The 17,489-nt window shown below is 43.7% G+C and overlaps 1 protein-coding gene and 1 long non-coding RNA gene across 3 annotated transcripts in view; one reads left to right on the top strand and one right to left on the bottom strand.

Annotated features, from left to right (window-relative positions):
• Window positions 1-48: 48 nt before the first annotated feature.
• LOC123031471 lies at window positions 49-6,298 on the bottom strand. The gene is made up of 3 exons (XR_006416304.1): window positions 6,288-6,298; window positions 209-211; window positions 49-146 (listed from the first exon to the last, which is right to left on the bottom strand). It is a non-coding gene; the product is annotated as an uncharacterized LOC123031471 (long non-coding RNA).
• Window positions 4,087-17,489, top strand: part of ARHGEF28 (Rho guanine nucleotide exchange factor 28) — a 168,178-nt gene continuing 154,775 nt past the window's right edge. For both annotated transcript variants that reach the window (XM_044446481.1, XM_044446480.1), the window contains exon 1: window positions 4,087-4,209. The gene's annotated coding sequence lies outside the window, so the exon portion shown is untranslated. The remainder of the gene's footprint in view (window positions 4,210-17,489) is intronic.

Here is a 17,489-nt window from a genome sequence, read left to right as displayed (position 1 = left end):
GGTCATGTGGCCAGCATGACAAGAGGCTTTTTGAGCATGGGATGCTGCTACCTTCCCACAAAAGTGGTACCTATTTATCTACTTGCATTTGCATGCTTCTGAACTGCTAAGTTGACAGGAGCTGGGGCAAGTAACGGGAACTCACACTGTAATGGGGCACTAGGGATTTGAACTGCTGACCTTCTGGTTGGCAAGCTTGGCGTCTTACCCACTAAGCCACCACACCCCATTAGTTTTTGTACTTAATAGCATTTAAAGATGCTTTTGCTGAATACAATTCTGTCTAGACAATAACTTGAAATGCTAGGGCTAAGCATTTAGTATCAGCATATACTTGGGCAACATCCTTTCTTATCTCAGTTGATTAAAATAATTGTTGAGAGACTTGGTTGAACATTGAATTAGCTGCTGTATTTCTCCCTACACCCCCATCACATGATACAAACAGGAACAGTGTCAGCTGAAGATCATAATTATTCAGTAATTTCTCATCTAAGTGACAAATCAGTCTTGTACAAGGTTGTCAGGATTGGTTAATGGCTGATCAGCATGTTTCTAATTGCCACGTATGTGAGAAGCTTCAGACTGGAGAGTTGTGAAGGCAGGAGTAGGAAAGTATAACTCTTAAAAGATGGAAAGTTGGTTAAAACTGTGAACTTCCTTTCCAATATACATTAGTGGCTTAAGCAAAATACTATTCAATCTGCTCAGTATATAGAAGGAATATTTGCTTTTACTACTTGCCAAAATCTCTATAATGTATAGACACAGAACTATTGGCTAAAAGGAATGAGTACCTAGGTAACAAGCTAAGGTGTAGCTGTGTTTTTGCTAAGTTTTAAGTGCTTTTTATTCAAGCCTTTCTTGCATTCCTGACTGTGTAACACCAGCTATGTTTGAACAGTTACTTCAGTTTACCAGACTACAAATGGGCTTGTCTATCATCTCCATCTTTTGCTGTAAGTTTTTTCTTTCAGTACAGAGGTAAAAGCAGTGCTGACTCTCCCCGAGCTGCTTGCCTATGTGAATATTATCAGAGTAGGTTCCATTCTGCGCCTCTCAACAATGCTATTTGTTACAGAGGGAGTTACTGTTCTTTTTTTGCTAGAACACAGACAAGAAGAGGACTTGAAGAAACTTAGCATAGGCTTCTCTACTCCTATTCAGAAAAGATTTATAGAAAAGCAGACTTCAGTTATGCCCTCCCGAGTAGCCTCTTAATGAATGCCTCTTGTCTATGTGTGCAGATTGATGGAGCACCCACACCATCCCAGTAATCTCTTACTTTGCAAGCACAAAATAGAGCTGTTTCTATACTGACACTGATTCCATTCTGCCATTTTGACTTGCAATCTACATTTAAGTAGCTGTGACGTTATTCACAGATTAATCGCTTACCTGTACTTTTACAATTCTGGAAGTGGCACTGCTATTTCCAAGTGAATTTACACTGCCTACAGTGATGTGGGCAGCCCTGGATCTGGATCCCATGCTGTTTTGGGAAGGTGTAAGAAGAAATGAACAGTGATGTGAGTGCTGCTTCTATGAATCTAGGGTCTGGTAACTTTCACATGGGAGGGAATTTAAAAAATTGATCCAGATCCATTAGCAATCTGGGCATCAAGGAACAGTGGCTCCCATGTCGCTCCAAATAAATAAGAATTTCTCCTTAGTTTACTGACTGGAGGATCTTGTTCTTTAAAGTTTTGAAAATTAACAAATTAGGTAGGTAAACCTAGAACATTGCCATAAGTATTTTGAGGCCTTGCTGCAAATGTTAATCAAGGGCCATCTTTTTTTAAAGAGCGCTGAAGACATTTATACTGTGAGGACCCCTAGAAAGTAAGGCTTTAATAAATGGGAGAAGAGAAAATTTTGGAAAGCTACTGCTTTTACCCTTGTAAAGCTATACAGTGATAGCTGCATTTGTGACTTTCCCTTCTATACATATACTGGCAGAACAGAAATTCTGTCCTGTTACCTGATCACGAAGGAGATTTTTTTCTCCACCTATTTTAGGTATGGTCATTAAAAAAAATGGAAAGTTGCTATGTCACCACTCAGTACATGAGCATCTAACTCGGCTCTTAGCGATGGGAGCTCCCTATGCTAAGGGAATTTGCATCTTTGTTACTGCCCTTGCTCAAGCTGAAGTCTGAATTCACACATTTATAGGTACAAGCCTTCTTTGCAGTAACAGAATACCCACAGGTAAGTATGAAACTTTGTCTTCTGGTGCCAGTAATTTAATACATGACTCAGTTCCATTTCAAGGTGAGTCATTCCTATCTCCTGTACAATGTTGTAACCTCCAGAGAAGTCTCTAGTCCTGGGCCTCCTGACATAATACTCTTTTCAAAGAGGACCTTTAACTTGCTCTTAGGTTCTTTGCAAAAGGTAAGCCTGCATTAAAGCACGTGAAGAAAGGTCAGGCAGCTTAGAGGTGATACAGTTTCCTTCTCCCTGCCTTCTCCACACAGCACAGAGGCACAAACATAGTCATGAAATACAACCCAAGCAGTTTCAGTGAAAGATCAGAAATGCAAGATCCCTCTGGGGGGACCGGGAAAGCCTCCGGAGTGTATAGTTGACTGGCTTGCTATGCTTTTATTCGGACCAGCTATGTTAGTGCTACATACTGCTTAAAGACAGTTACAGAGTAGTCAGTCATTTAAGACTTAGCTAGAAGGTTTCCTGCACTGAATCGTGTTTTTAGAAACTTAATTTTTCACAAGGCCTTTTTTCTCTTCTGGTAGGGCTGCAAACTTTAATTGGTTCCCTCTTCAGAACTGTTACCTCTATTGCTTTTTCTGTAGGGAGCAATTTTGATTGGTGGCATGAGAACTAATAGCTGTCACAGACAAGCTATTTAGGCTCCCATGTGCTTCTATAACAGCTTAATGGAAACAAAAGACACTATTTTCTATTGATGAGGCTGTCCATTTGTAAGTTCTCACAGTTCCTTCAAGACTGAAAAGACAGGCCTTTTGTTTGGTAATATGAATATAATTGACTTATTTGTCAAAAGACAGGTAAATAACACTTAACCAATTGACAGGGTTATTTTAATGCCCAACCACCTCCTACAAAACATTTAGGAAACCAAGTAAAAACTGTAGATGGTCATGTCTGATGACTGCATTCTCATCTATTAGGAAGACATTGGGTAAATCAGTTGCCTGTCCTTTGACAGAGAATAAGCACAATTAGGTTCCTCGCCTCCACCCGCCTGTCAGCATGTTCTGCATTTAATGCCCTTCTGGCCTCACTGTTCACAATTCCCTGCCCTGTTTGCATGGGTTTTCTATCTATATATGAGAGCAACTCTTGATAGCACTCCATCCATCTAATGGAAAGGGTGACAGTACACAAAAACTTGGGCAGAATTAATTTGTTATAGGTCACTGTTCTGTGTGCCATGCATGCATGCATGTATACCTGCCAGTAGAAGATTTTGTTGCATTTTTCTCCCAAGTGATTGGTCCTCGAGCATTTAATGATGGCATTTCAGAGGGAGAGGGAAAGAGACGGGGGAGACCTCAGGATAACCACTAGCCTGGCCTCCTCCTCTCCGTTCCCCCACGCCCTTTCTGTGCCTACGCGGGGGCTGGGGCCGGAGTGCAGCCAAACACGCATCTGAGAATGAGAATCCATCGGCTATCCTAGGGCCACTGACGTGCTGGCGTAGCATATGGGGCTGCTCCCCTTCTATCTGTCGGAAGGGGAACCTCTTCAGCGTATTAAGCCAAAATGACCAAACTGCCCCACCACAAACCAACCTCTTTGCAAGCCGGGGCTGTAGTCCGCCACACGGCGAATGCGTACAGTGAGCTAGACTCCTTAACTCCTCACGTCGAGCCGTTCCGCGGCGGCGGCGCGCTGCAGAAAGCCGTCCGCTAGAGGGCGCTGCGGCGCGGCCTCCCGCAAGCGCGCGCTCCGCGGGCGGGTGTTCCAGCCTCCAGAAAGCGAGCGGAGCCCGCTCGGCCACTCCCGCGCCGCTCGAGGCGGCCCTGCCAGAGCTCAGGAGCAACAAGTCTGACTGGGCGGGCGGGCAGGCAGTGCCCGGCTCCTCCCCTCGGGAACTCAGCCGCCGCGACGGAGCCGGGCGGGCAGAACCCCCGAGGGCGCGCTCCGCGGCTCCCTCTCGGTGCCGGCGGAGAGCTCCGGCCAGGGGCCGCCCCGGCAACTCTCCGCGCGACGCAGTGACAGGTAAGGCTGCTGCCTGGGGCTCCGCTTCCCCGCGGGGCTGCGGGGACACCGAGCTCGGCTTCTCTCGCTCTTCGCATCACTGCAAGATTTACCCAGCAGGTGGTTTGCTGACTTCTCACTGGCCGCGCTTGTTTGGCTTTTAATAAAGCCGAAATTCACCCGGTGCCGCCGCCTTGCTGTGCCGAGGCACTGAGTGGGAGGAAGGCTCACCTGTGGAATATCTGCCTGTGGCGCGGCTAAATAGCTGCCTCAAAGCTCTGCTTGCCACGCGCGAACGGAGGCGGTGAGCTTACCAGATGGCACGCTGTAGAAGGTGGAGCTTCGGGAAAAGGTGTTCTTTGAATAAAGTTTGCCCTCGGAAAGTGTATTCGGGGAGAGGAGCAGTGGTAGAGTGGTATTTCATATTTGCACCCAAGTCTACTGTGTGTGTATAACGCAAACAGAATAATCCACGTTTCCATTACGTCTCGTGAAAAGTTCTAGTGTAGCCTGCCGCCTGATTTGCGTTTACATTAGTGAATCCCGTCTAGCAAAAAAGATAATCTAAAAATATGCATCTAGAAGTAACTCAGCTGCCTAGTCCAAGCAGATTAGTGTATGTAGTAGTAGTATTTGGTTCAGTGTGCCTTGCAAACAATTCCTTTTCCATCCTACCCGACATAAAATTCTATACGCCTCCAAGGTTTGTGTACATCTATGTAGAAAGAAGTTACGTTCTAGGCTTGGTATAGCAATAGCTTGCTGCTTTGCTTTGGTACCTTTTTGTGCTTGTCTGACTTAGGGCTTGTCTGCACTGGTGCTGTAAAGCACGTTATACTGGATTTCATGCTGGATTTTATGCATGTCTCACCTGTGGCATCTGCATAAGACACAGCTGGCAATCCAGTGGTGCCTGAAAATTACTGCAGTTAAAAAAATCCCTTCTAGATTGAAAAGAGTTGAATAATGTCTGCTGGAACAAATTGATTACCCACAGAGCTTGTAATTGGCCACAAGGAACTTTTTATGGGGGGGTGGTGGTTATGATGTCCCAATAATTTGAGGATCAGGCCAGTGAGTCCCAGACCATTTTGTTTTTCAATCCCCCAAGACCATTCACCGTTAGGTCTTCCTAAGAAGGGTGCATTTTCGTCTGTCATGTATCAGTTAGTCTAGGCTGTTGGGCAAAATAAATGCATAAAAAACACACAAACTTCTTTAGAATAGTGATTTCCTAGAATGACAACCTCTTCTAGTTACCTTGAAACACTGGCACAAGAAGAGCAACACCTGGCAAAGGCTAGCATTTTCACCAGGTCCTCAAGCACAACCTGTTATTCATCAAGGAGCTGTGAGGAGTAACTTAAATAATTAAAGACTCCTGTAAGCTGGAAGGGGGAGGCGCCTTCCTTTTCTGTGTATTTGAGTCATTGCCTCCTTCCAGGCTGGAAGGGTGACAGGGTAATTCTGTGCCTTCCTTGTTTTGGGTGTAACTGAATGATCCAATTGCTTCTATGCAAAGAAGTAGCTTCTGCAGAGGAGGTGGCCTGTTGCCTCTCTGTATGAGTCACTATGTTGGGCTTGCCTCTTGCCAAGTGGATCACTTGATTTCATTTCTGTATTGTGTGTGCGCAACTGAATAGCTCAATATAGAACTGTGGCACAATGACTTTTCCTCGGAGGAGGCGGCTATCTGCATCTCAAAATTGCTGCTTTGGCCGTCCTGTTTATTCCACCCTTCCTTAACCTGGTGCCCTCCAGGTGTGTTGGACTGCAACCCCCATCATTCTCAGCCAGCATGGCTGTGAATGAGGAGAACTGCAGACCAAGACATCTGGGAGGGGACAACAGCATGGGGAAGATAGGAAGCCCTCCTGGGAAAGTGTTTCTTGCCCAGGAATGTGGCAAGTAGACCTCTGTGAGGATGAGTGATTCATGTGTGGGGTGGGCAAGAATGGATTGTGCTATATGGACTTTGCTGGGGTGGGAGGGGTTGCAAATCAAGTATGGGAGTTTGTGGGGAGACACTTGTATGTTGTGCTCATTAACTCAGGGCTGTGGCTTGACATATATTGGCTACAGAGGTGGGAGTGCAAAACCTGTGCAGATTGCATTAGTTATGAAGGTCAAATTGTGTGGATAAAGCTTAGCATTCCCTTTTAAAATATGTGCAAGGTGGTCCCTCAGTCCCTTCATGGCTATCACTGAAAGCCAGCGTGGCATAGGGATTAAAATGTTGGGCTGGGATTCAGGAGATCTGGGCGCTAGTGCCGACTCGGCCATGAAGTTCACTGGGAGACTTTGAGCTAGGCATGCACTCTTAGCCTAACCTTCCTCACAAGGCTGTTGTTGGAAGGAAAAAGCAGAGAGGAGGAGATGCTTGTAACCCATTTTGGGTTCCTTGCAAGTGGAAGAAAAGTGGAGTCTAAATGCAATTTAATAATAATTACATTTAGATTCTGAGAAGCTGTAGCATTCTAATTTTATTTACTTTTAAATAGAAGTGTCTTCTGTCATAAACTGACCTCAAGGATGGTTACAATAGTAAAATAGCAATGAAAGACAGCAATACAATAAATGCAGTTCTGACTAAACAAGAGAAAGCTGAAAAACAGCAGATAAAAATAACCAGTAAAAGCCCAAGAGATCACATGGGTGTGGAGTATAGCAGTTGTAACTAATGGAATGTATTCTGTGTTTGGTTGTCTGTCCCCACAAACAAAGCCACCTGTAAGAGGTAGCACACAGAAGACACAAAACAGGCAACAGAATAAAGCCGCAAACTTTTTAAATGAGTCAGCCTTATGGAAACACTTTTATAATACCTGTAGACTTACAGGTTCATTAATTAAATGCTTTGTAATTTTTTTGGCACATGTTCAGTAGATTTACAATTTAGAGGTTAAGATTATGTTGCAGCATGTAAAAGTGTAGATGAAAATTATTGTCACTGTAGTTGGCAAGAGAGATATAGTTAAAGGGATTAAAAAATAAACTGTTCAATTTAGGGAAGTCATAAAGGCCTGGAGAGTTCTTTCTGAGATTGTTGGCATGCTTGCAAGTTTTTTTTGTAGCATGTTGTCTCCTTGTTTGTTTGATAAAACAATATTTTGCATATGGATTTATTGGTAATATTTTAAATGTTCAGTCAAATTTCCCCATCAAAGTCCTTGTGTCTGGAGAGAAAGAAATGGGAGTATTTTAAGGTGCTCTATTTTTTGTTTCTCTTCTTGTCACAAGACAGATCATGGCAGTAGTATTTGAAAAGGAATGAGAAGCGATGTGTATACAGACAGGGCTGGCAAACTGACTTGGAGGAATACTCTTAAAGGTGAAAGAAGCGTAGAAAGAGCTGAGAACTGGAAACATGAAGCTTGCCTTACTGGAGAGGCAGGAATGGGGGAAAGTACAACCATGCAAGGTTTCCAGTGAAAGTGGAAATTGGTGATGCGTTAATGTAGAAACAAAATAAAACAAAAAAAAATAGTGGAAAAAAGATTTGAGGATTTTGGTCAAAGGCTGACTTGAAAAGCCTCAGCTCAGTGTTCAGGAGCAGGTCTGCTCAATATTGGGAATGAATACTAAAGAGGCTGGGAAAAAATTGCTAGTGAAACAAAAGAAAAATCTTCCACTTTGTGTCAATGGAGTTTTCTTTCTCTCTTTTTAGTTTCTGAGTAGGAAGAATATAGGGCAGAGCCAAGTGACCAGCAAGGTTTAAACCTCCCCAGTGAATTCATGGTGGTCCAGATCAGTCCACTGTGGCCTGGGAAATGAGGAACAGCTACACACATGTATTGAATCCAACATGCAGTTAGATGCTGCTTTTTAAAAGATACAGAAGAAATCACAGAGAAAATGCCAGTGGCTAATAGGCAAGATAACTAAGCTGCACCTCTGCTTCAGATGTGTGTTCTTTCTAGACTGCTTGTGGGCATCTTGCTGGCCCTTGTCAGGAACAGGATGCAGGACTAGGTGGACCCTTGGCTTAGATTCAGCAGGACTTTGCGTGTTGTCTTAAATGCTTATGCTTTAACATGTTCTGCCAGCTTTCCCCAGCCTGGTGCCCTCTGGTTAATTTTGGTCTTCAGTTCCCATCTGCTGCAGCCAGCATGGCCAATGGGCAGTAATGCCAGCAGCTGTGCTGTGGAACATCTGGAGGGCACCAAGTTGGGGAGGGCTGCATTATGTCTTGAAGAAGGGCACCTGAAAGCAGTCAGATAAGGACCACTCACCCCCCTTTTGACTAAGCCTCTCCTTAGACAAGTCTGTGCATTTTGAACCCATTGCAAGGAATGGTCCAGATGGCACATGGACAGTGTAGTTCTGGATGAAAATAAAAGTACTTGGCTAGTGACTAGAAGTGGATGCTCCATGTGAATTAGCTAAAAATGTTTATGCAAACATGTTGCTCCAGTTCTTACTCTAGAACAATTGTATATATTTATGCTTTTATGAAAGGTTGTATATCCTTCCAAAGGAGGTGCTCAAACTCACAAAAAGTATGAAAACACAACCCAGATATGATGTGTATGTTTAGTCAGCTTGAAAGCTTCTTGATCCCATCTGAAAAGACATATTCACAGCATAAAAGTCTAAAACACAAGATGTCTCCAGTTAAAATATTTTAAACTGGAAAATATAAAATGTTGCCATTAAAACTAAACAGAATACCACTCTCAGTTAGATTATTTAAAGTTATAGCACTAATTAGAGCAATTCTTAAGAGAAACATTCAAGGGGGGAACTAGGTGAACAGGATTAACAGTAAATACAGAGACAGGATCAAAGTCTGATTTAAAAAGAAAATTCTTCAAATGCAAGTATCACAGAGATGGTGAGGACGGTGATCAAATCCAGCCTTCCCCATCCTGATGCCTATCAAATTGCTGGGCTGATTGTGGCATGCTGGGAAGACACCAGGTTGGAGCGGAGGGTTTTACAAAGAGGCTACTGCCATGGAAAAAACTCTCTCCTCATGAGGAAATGGCACAGCCAGAGGATTAAGTGGCTGGCCTCACAGAAAGGCAGGAAGAGGAAGATGTCTCGGGTGGCAGCAGTAGCAGACCCTTAGCTGTTCCACCTGAGCTCCCTGGGCACCCCTTTCTTGGAGGACAGGGGTGGCTGTGTCACACAGCCTTGTGTGATGCCTCCAGGAGCGAGTCAGGAGTGATGAAGGACCTTGCCTTGCTCCCTGCTCCCAGGGTCAAAATATGGTTCACTTACCAGTCCAGTCAGTGTGGGCATGGAATAGATCAGTGGGGGTTGGGATAATGCCACCTTGTCCTTTGTCTCAGGTAGCAAAGTGCAGAAGATCCACGGGGAAGCAAATTTTGAGAATTGGGTGAGTTTGGATCAGGACAGTCCTCTGAGTACATCTTAACTGCTGGCTTGACCAATCTCTGAAAAAAGTGCAAAAAGCAAAAAAGCTGCAGGCAGCCCAGAATGGCTTGAAGTTGCAGTGGGGATGGGGAACCTGTGCCATCTGCCCTCCAAGTGAGGGGGTGCTCCCCTAAGATCCACATGGCAAGATCAGAAAGGGTGTTATGCTGCACTCGCTGTGGCGCTTGCTAGCCAGTTACCCATGACCAGGATGGGGTTGTCTGGGTTCTGACAACATGGCAGCCCATTGTGAGCAGAACAAGCCATGGGTTATTGTGATTATTTGTTTCCCACACACAAGCCACTTGTATGATGTCAGATGAATTCCCCCCAACATGACATTGTCAATAGCAACCCACCCTGGATTATCTTGTCATGCAGACGCAGCCAATGTGGAAGCAAGTAAACAAATAATGAAAGGATCAGTGCAAAAGAGCATCTGTAGTGCAAGAAGCCAAGAACAGTCTTAAAGGCACATCATTGTTTTTTCTAAGTTGGAACTTATTTAAAATGCCCCCCTTCATTTGCTTGTACTGTTTACTCCTCTAAGGCAAAACATTTTGTATAGACAGTTTCCTCAAAAGTCAAAGTAAAATACTCAGATGAAGATCTCACATGAAAGGAAGGTATGACAATTTAGCCAATGGCATCATCTCTTTCTGTGCTGTTAGCAACTCCTTGATCTGCAAAAATCAGTAGGAAAAGCTTGCCACAGAGGAACTGTTTAAGGCAAAGGTATAGGAGCTGGTTAAAAAGGCAGCAGCTCTACACTGCTAATGACACTTTTTTTTATCACACTCACCAGCATCACAGGTACTGAGCTGTGTTTGCATGTTCCCTTGTAATGATAAACAAACCATTCTGGCTGAATAAGCAGCAATGCAAATAAGCAGTGTGCCAGTCTGTTCCCACTTTGCTCTTCCCCTCACATGAGCAGGTAAACAAATAATGAAAGGATAGCTTTGTATGATGCCCAAATGAGGCATTATTTGTTTACTGCATGCAAACAAATTTGTAAGGATTCATAAGCCAACAACAAAGCCAGGTTTAAAGGGGCTTATAATTCTAGTTTTGGATGTCATGGGAAGGAATGTTGAATATACTATATGCACCAGCAGGCTGCTCATTTTTATCATGGTTTATTAAGCTAGAGTTTTTTGCTTATTGGTACATATAGATGCATCTATTAACTGAAAGAGCACATAAGTTTTGTGCTCATGAGCACCCCCCCACCCCAAAGTAGGACAAAGTATTATTGCTCAACGTAAAATTTAGAGCAGCTTAGCTTCACAGTTAAAGATCTTTTAAAAGCTCATTACTATGCTGTCAAAAATGTCTCAACTATTTATTTGAAGCTCTTTATGTCCAGCCACTTCTGCTTTTTCCCAAAGGTGTACAAAATGGTTTATAACCATTGTGCCAAGAACAATTCATAGAACAGAATTCAAAACAGAAAATCGAATTTTGAAAGGCCAGCAGCAAATAGCTGCCAAATGGTTGGAAGAATAAAATGGCAGTGACACGCCAACACAGTTGGTGTCATTTCTGGAGGGGGAGTTGCAGGGGCAGCAGGTGGTGTGGCAGCGAAGTCCCTCCCCGGGTCATCTGCTGCCTAACCTGCCTAACTACATTGGAGGTAATCAAGAATCAACAGGATCACAGAGGAGCAGAGAGCCCTTGTATTACTTAGGGAAAAAAGTGTAGGGCACTATCCTGTACATGTTTAGAGCACTTAGATTAATTAATACTTTAAAATGCATAGGATTGCACATTATAGCCTGCATCTGCATTAACAATAATCAGATGCTCACATAAGTAACAGATGAGAGGTTTAAAGGCAATTTAAATCTCATGTATGACAAAACTGATGAGGTTGACTCTTTCTTAACAAAGAAGAAGCAAAGCATAACAAAAACAGGTTAGCCAAATATATGCTATACAGGCTGTGTTCTCAGGCCACCTGTGCCAAGACAGACAGCCCTCAACATGCTTAAGATGGTGGTAATAGTGGGGTATGATAATGGTTTGTTCAGTATACTGAAAACAAACCAGTGCAAATATTTTGGCGCATCTACAAATCTAGCCTCTTTTGAATACATTCTTAGGACCGAAGTCCATATTGCGATGGGACCTGCATGTTCAGATTCCCCACTACAGTTTTGAAAAGCTATGAAGAGATAGTCTTGGTCTAAGCTCACCCTCTGCATTTTGCACAGCAAACAGTGGCAGAAAACCATGGCTTTGCGTATGCAACTTCTGATCAGCCTGATTGTAGGTAGCTATGTAACCTGGATGGTTTGTGTTGTTCATGAGTTAAACTAACTGAAGTTAACCTGATAATGAATTGTTGTTAATTAGCCTACGATTTGCTAGATGGAGTCACTGGGGCAGTGGGCGTGAACTTGGGTGGAGGACAGGAGAGCTAGGAGGAATGTTGTCCGTGGGGTCGCAATGGGTCGGGCGCGACTTTGCGACTAACAACAACAAACCTACAATTTGCTGCCATTGTGTGGAAACTAGTGCAAAACCTTTAACCCTTTCCCTTGTAGTGATTCCAGATTTGAAATGAGTGTGTCTCCTGTGAGGGACGTAGTGGTAGAAATGGGATGAAGGTGGAGGGGCAATGCATTGTGAAGGCGTCTCCTTCAAGGGCACCTACTCATGCTGCTGAATACCACTTCGTGGAGGAACATGAGTAGGAAGCTGCTATCATGCTGATGGCGTGTCAGCTTCCCATTGGGTAACTGGCTGCCCACTGGCAGAACCAAAGGTTGGTCTGTGGAGACCAGTGTTACCCAACCTGGTCCGCTTCAGGGCAGCTCCAGGCAGCAAGGCCAGGTGTCCTGGCATCTAGGGAGTGTCAGGTTAGGGAAGGGAAGCTGAAAGAAATATTTTTTCCTGATCCAGCACATCTCATCATATTCTCCTATGGCTCCACCCACTGTAGCTGCAAGTAAGTTTCGGGGGAAAAGTTATTGGGAAGGTAATGAAGAATTATTGGAGTTTGGTTCTCAGCCATCTTTTAAAAGTCATTTGCCCTTTAAACAGCATTTGTTAAAGTGCCCTAGAACTGCATTTTAACTTTTTTTTTCAGTTATTTCAGAATACTGCTGATCCCTGAACTGGGGTTCTGAAAACTGAATTTTAGAAAGTATTGTTAGTATTGTGTTTCCATTTTAATACCAGCTAGAAATGCAATATCATTTTTAAAAGGAAGGCGTAGCTACCCAGCTACTTCTTGTGACTCTTTATATTTTCTTAAGGCATGATCTTACGCATGTTTTGACAGAAAAAGGCCCTTTTCTGTTGAAATGTGCATTGAATCGCATCCTTGAGCAACCAAACAGTTTCTGCTCATTTTTAGTGCTAATGTGGCCATGGGAGAATGCTCTAGAATCCTTCCACTTTACATAATGTTAATGTGCTTGTCAGGTTCAGATTACCAAATCTTTATTATTAATGGCATCCTGTGAACTTGAGGAATGCCACACCCTTGGTTATGAAGCTAATGTGCTGGGGAAGGAATATAGCAAACAAATAAGGGTCCTTATTCCGAAAAGCATTCCTGATGTTGACTCTCCTTCTGTGAACATGTTTGTTGGGAAAAGGTATATTTCTAGCCTTTTCAGGAGGGCACACCATGCTGTTCCTGAAAACATGAGGCTGCTGCTGTGTAGAATTCTTTCCTTCTGCCTCAAACGGTACAATTTGCTTCATCTTCTGATGTAATTACATGGTGTGTTTCCCTTTCCCTGCACCAAGCAGCCAATGAGGAGGAGAGGGGCAGAGCCAGATGTGGAAATGGTGTTCTGCCGGGAGCTGCCAATTGCAGTGGCAGCCTCGAATTTCTTGTCATGTTTAATCACAATATATGAAGAATGGGCAGCAGGCATCCTTCCTTCCGCAAGCTCATCTCCTAGGAGAGGGAGCATGCTATTGACTGATTGAGGCTGTCAGAAAAACCTGGAATACATTTTGGGAGAGGGTCTGTGCTCTCCTTTTGCATGGCACCAGCAAGGGTGTCTTTCTTCCCGCCCTCTTTTCCTGGAAATAATGCAGAACTGCTTGATAGGCTAGGAGATAGTGGTGAGGCGGATCTAACCATTTTCAGACTTTCACTGCTGCTCTTTTATTGTGTTTTAGTGTCACTCTATGTGCAGAGCTGCTTCCTGCCTGCAGCTTCTTTGTTTTTCTTCTGTAATACTATCCCCTGCTCAAAAGCAGCTAACCATGACAGCTTCAGCCTCCACCCTGAGAACATATTCCTTCCAAATACCTCCCAGTCAACAAGCTCCTGCCACTTCCTTCCAGCTGCAGGTAGATATTTTAAGAGCAACAGGAGGTGAACAGTTTTAGTAATTTACTGACTGGCTGGAAGAAGGCAGAGGACACTGCAGCAGGGAAGAAGAAAACACCTGGAGTGGATTTCTTTGGGAGGAAAAGACTGTCTCCTGTGCTTTTAACCCTGGATTTATACACTGGTCCTTGCCAGGGAATTGGGGCATAATTAAGACAGTGCTGCGGTGTTTGTTTTATTCCACTCATTTATTGTAAGCCTCCCGAGATGTTTATAGTGGACGGGTTAGAAAAGCTTTAAAAAATAAATAGATAAAAATAAAACTCTTCTTAATTATGGGATGGGGACAGGCTATGACCTGTTGGGTGGGAATAGGCAAGTGTTCTGTATGTGCACAGAGGTAGGTTTATGATATTGTTATTGGTTAGTAGGAAAAATGTCTACTGAATCCAGACATAATTTATGAACCTCTGCTCAGAAACCAGTGGTGAACTTGAGCACTATTGCTTTTGGTTCCCCCTCCCCCTGCCCATCACCAGCTGTAGCAAACTAAATTATGCAATAGGCATTTTCTACTGTATTCACAATGTACAAAATTTGGTAAACAACTCTGAATGCAAGGAGCTATGCAGGTTGTTGAAACTCTTCTCCTGGCCTTTTCAAACCTGATGCAGTATCTCCTACTTTACAGAAAATAGTTCTGTGTTTGAAAAGCTGTAGTCCAGGTCTGGTCTAAAGATACAAAATCATAAAAAGGGAAAACAAGGTCCCCTAAATTTGTCCATCAACACTTAGCACCTGGACAACAGACTGAAAAGGAATGTACTGTGTTTTTCCATGTGTAAGATGATACTTTTTCTTTAAAATATTTACCTACAAATGGAGGGGTGTCTTATACATGGGGGGCCGAGAGGAGAAGCGTGGGTGTGCTTGGGGGGGAGGTGGGTGCAGGCATGCTGGGAAGGGTGACTGGTGCAGGCGCAAGTGCGCTTGGGGGGACGACTGGCGCAGGTGTGGGCGCGCTCAGGGGGGGTAACTGGCGTGGGCGCGCTCAGGGGGGCGACTGGCGTGCGTGCAAGGAGGCAGCGAGGCGCTGGGCACGCATGCACAGGAGCAGCTTGCTCGCGCAGAGATGGTAAGAAAAGTGGGTGGTGTCCTCTACATGGGGGCATCTTATAGATGGAAAAATACGGTAAGACATGAAAGCATAAGAATATCACTGATACTGGTGCAGACCACTGGTCCAGCTAGCTCAGTCATGCTGCAACTGAGTGGCAGCAGCTTTCCAGGATTTCAGGCAGAAGATTTTCCAGCAAACCTGGGCTCTCCCGCAAGCAAAGCTGTGCATTAATCCTGATATGCACACCCTTCCTGGCTAGGTCAACCAGTCATTCTGGGGAACTTCTTGCATAATGATTGTAATTATTGTTTCCATATCTGTATACATAGCACAAACACATATTTTGTAAATCTGTGTCCTCTTTTTGAGTAATGCGTATCCTCTTTTTTAGACGATTAGTGGCAATTAGACAATTAGTAACCTTGTGTGACATAAGAGCAGGGGTGAACCATGCATGGACTGAAGGCCACGATGGGCCCCCATTGCTTTTGCATGGCCCCACTGCCTCCTCCCATTGCCGAATTTCCTGCGACAGAGGGAGGATGGGGCAAATTTTGCTAGAAAACAAGGTGCGTAGACCTTGTTTGGAAGTAATTGATAAGACCTGATTTTAAGTAAACTTGCCCCCCCCCACCTTGCAGTAGCAATTTCAACTGCAAGCTTGGCAGCAGTGGAGGGGTATGGGTGTGCAATGCCTGGAAGTTGTTTATTCTTGCACTAGAGAATAATGCATTTTAATGTCATTGTAGGATACTTACAGACTTAGCCATCCCCTTTCTAAAACTTACAAGGAAGCCTGAAGAAGTATCTGTTCAAATTTGAGCATTTGGGAATGTATTTGTTGCAGCTTTTCACCTCACAATGCTTTTCCTCCAATTTATTCCAAGATTTTCCCTCTGATTTTATTCCACAAAGCTGTTAATAACAGCTGGGAAATGTTCTGTAATTACAAATATTGACAAGAGTGCCAATTTGGGAAGAGTGAAGTACGAGCATCGCCTCTTCCAGTAGTTTAAGCTACATGTGATAAACCCTTAGCTATAACCTGCAGCTGTAATTTTGGTCAACTCATTGAGTCTACATGCTGTGGCTATTTTAAAAAAAATAAATAGTACGGGGCCCTCTATATTAGCTATGCATGTCCAGTGCACGAATCCCTTCCTCTGAAAAAAAGAAAAAGGCATTTGACCTATCCCGGCAACAGAGCTATACATTAGAATTAGGTATAAATACATAAGTTATTATGTTGGCCTTTTAAAACTTAATCTTAATTCTATCCAAGGGGGAACTTTTGTCCCCAGTTGAAAACTCTTTGTTGCCCCCTTCCTGATTGTGCAAGGACATCCCTGAATTAGAGCATCCAGAAAGAAAGCTGTCCCTGTCTGAAGCGGTAAAAGAGGATTGTCATCATATTTATTCTTATTATGTGGTCACAGGCCATTTACAACACATTTGCAAAGTCTTCTCATTTGATGCCTTACTGAAAAAGAGGCAACCAATGTATGTATATTTGCCTATATTCATTAATACCTATAAAATAAATGTAGAAATAGTTCATAAAATAGAACTACAGTCCATCTCACCACTGTGTAGGGGACTGGCTAACTGTGGGTGGGGAACTTCATCACCCCCATCGCCCTCCCTTATTATAGTTCTTGATCCTTAAGCTAGACCTTGACTGGGCAGCCTTTCAAACAGGGAACTATCCTCTGCAGAGTAGGACACATGGCCACCTTTTCCAGAATATTGATCTAGCATGCATTGTATTCTGCCTGAAAAGTAGGGGTTTCTCAAAATGCCTGTTTCCCTAGCCTGGGAAAGCTCTCTTGACAGAGAGGGGACTGCAACATGGGGGTTTGCTGCTCCAAGAAAATAAAATCATGCACCTCCTTAAATAGCTCTCTGGGTTCTGATCTTTGTTGATAGACTCTGTAGGCGGTATCCAACAGAAGTTCTGTTGCTGCTTATGTTATGTAAGCTGACTCCAGCAATGCCCCTAGTGTTAGCCTGGGCAACGGGTTTCCCCAGCATAGCTGTGTGTCAGCAAAGGCAACTGCTGTTGCAGTATAGTTTCTGCTAGTGCAACATACTAGGCATGAGTGCCAACACTAGCTTGGATCCTGCCCTTTGACTTTGCACCCTGCTGCTACAAGTGATTGTCGTTCTCACTTGGTCCTATGAACAGGAAATGTAAAAAATGCCTCAGAATAGTCTGATTGTATGTATTCCGCTCCTGAAGTTATTTTGCCACCCCTGTGGTGGTGCTTATATTTCTTCTTTTTTCTCCTTTGGGTTTACAAAGCTGCTGCCAGGTGGTGGGTATTAATTCACACAGTTTCCAAACAATAGTAGCATAAATGTTTCTGAGGGAGAAGAGAGAAGGATAAATAAAGTTAATCTGTGTGTCCAGCGATAACTTTGCCAAGCATTAATATATCTTGTGTACTTTACTTAATCTGATTTCTCTTAATGGTTTGTTAATGAAATCCTGCCCCCCACCGCACA

Source organism: Varanus komodoensis, unplaced genomic scaffold, assembly GCF_004798865.1.
Source record: "Varanus komodoensis strain SLA01 unplaced genomic scaffold, ASM479886v1 scaffold5, whole genome shotgun sequence".
NCBI lineage: Eukaryota > Metazoa > Chordata > Lepidosauria > Squamata > Varanidae > Varanus > Varanus komodoensis.
The sequence above is the reverse complement of the archived record's forward strand: the minus strand, read 5'-3'. Positions and strand labels throughout refer to the sequence as shown.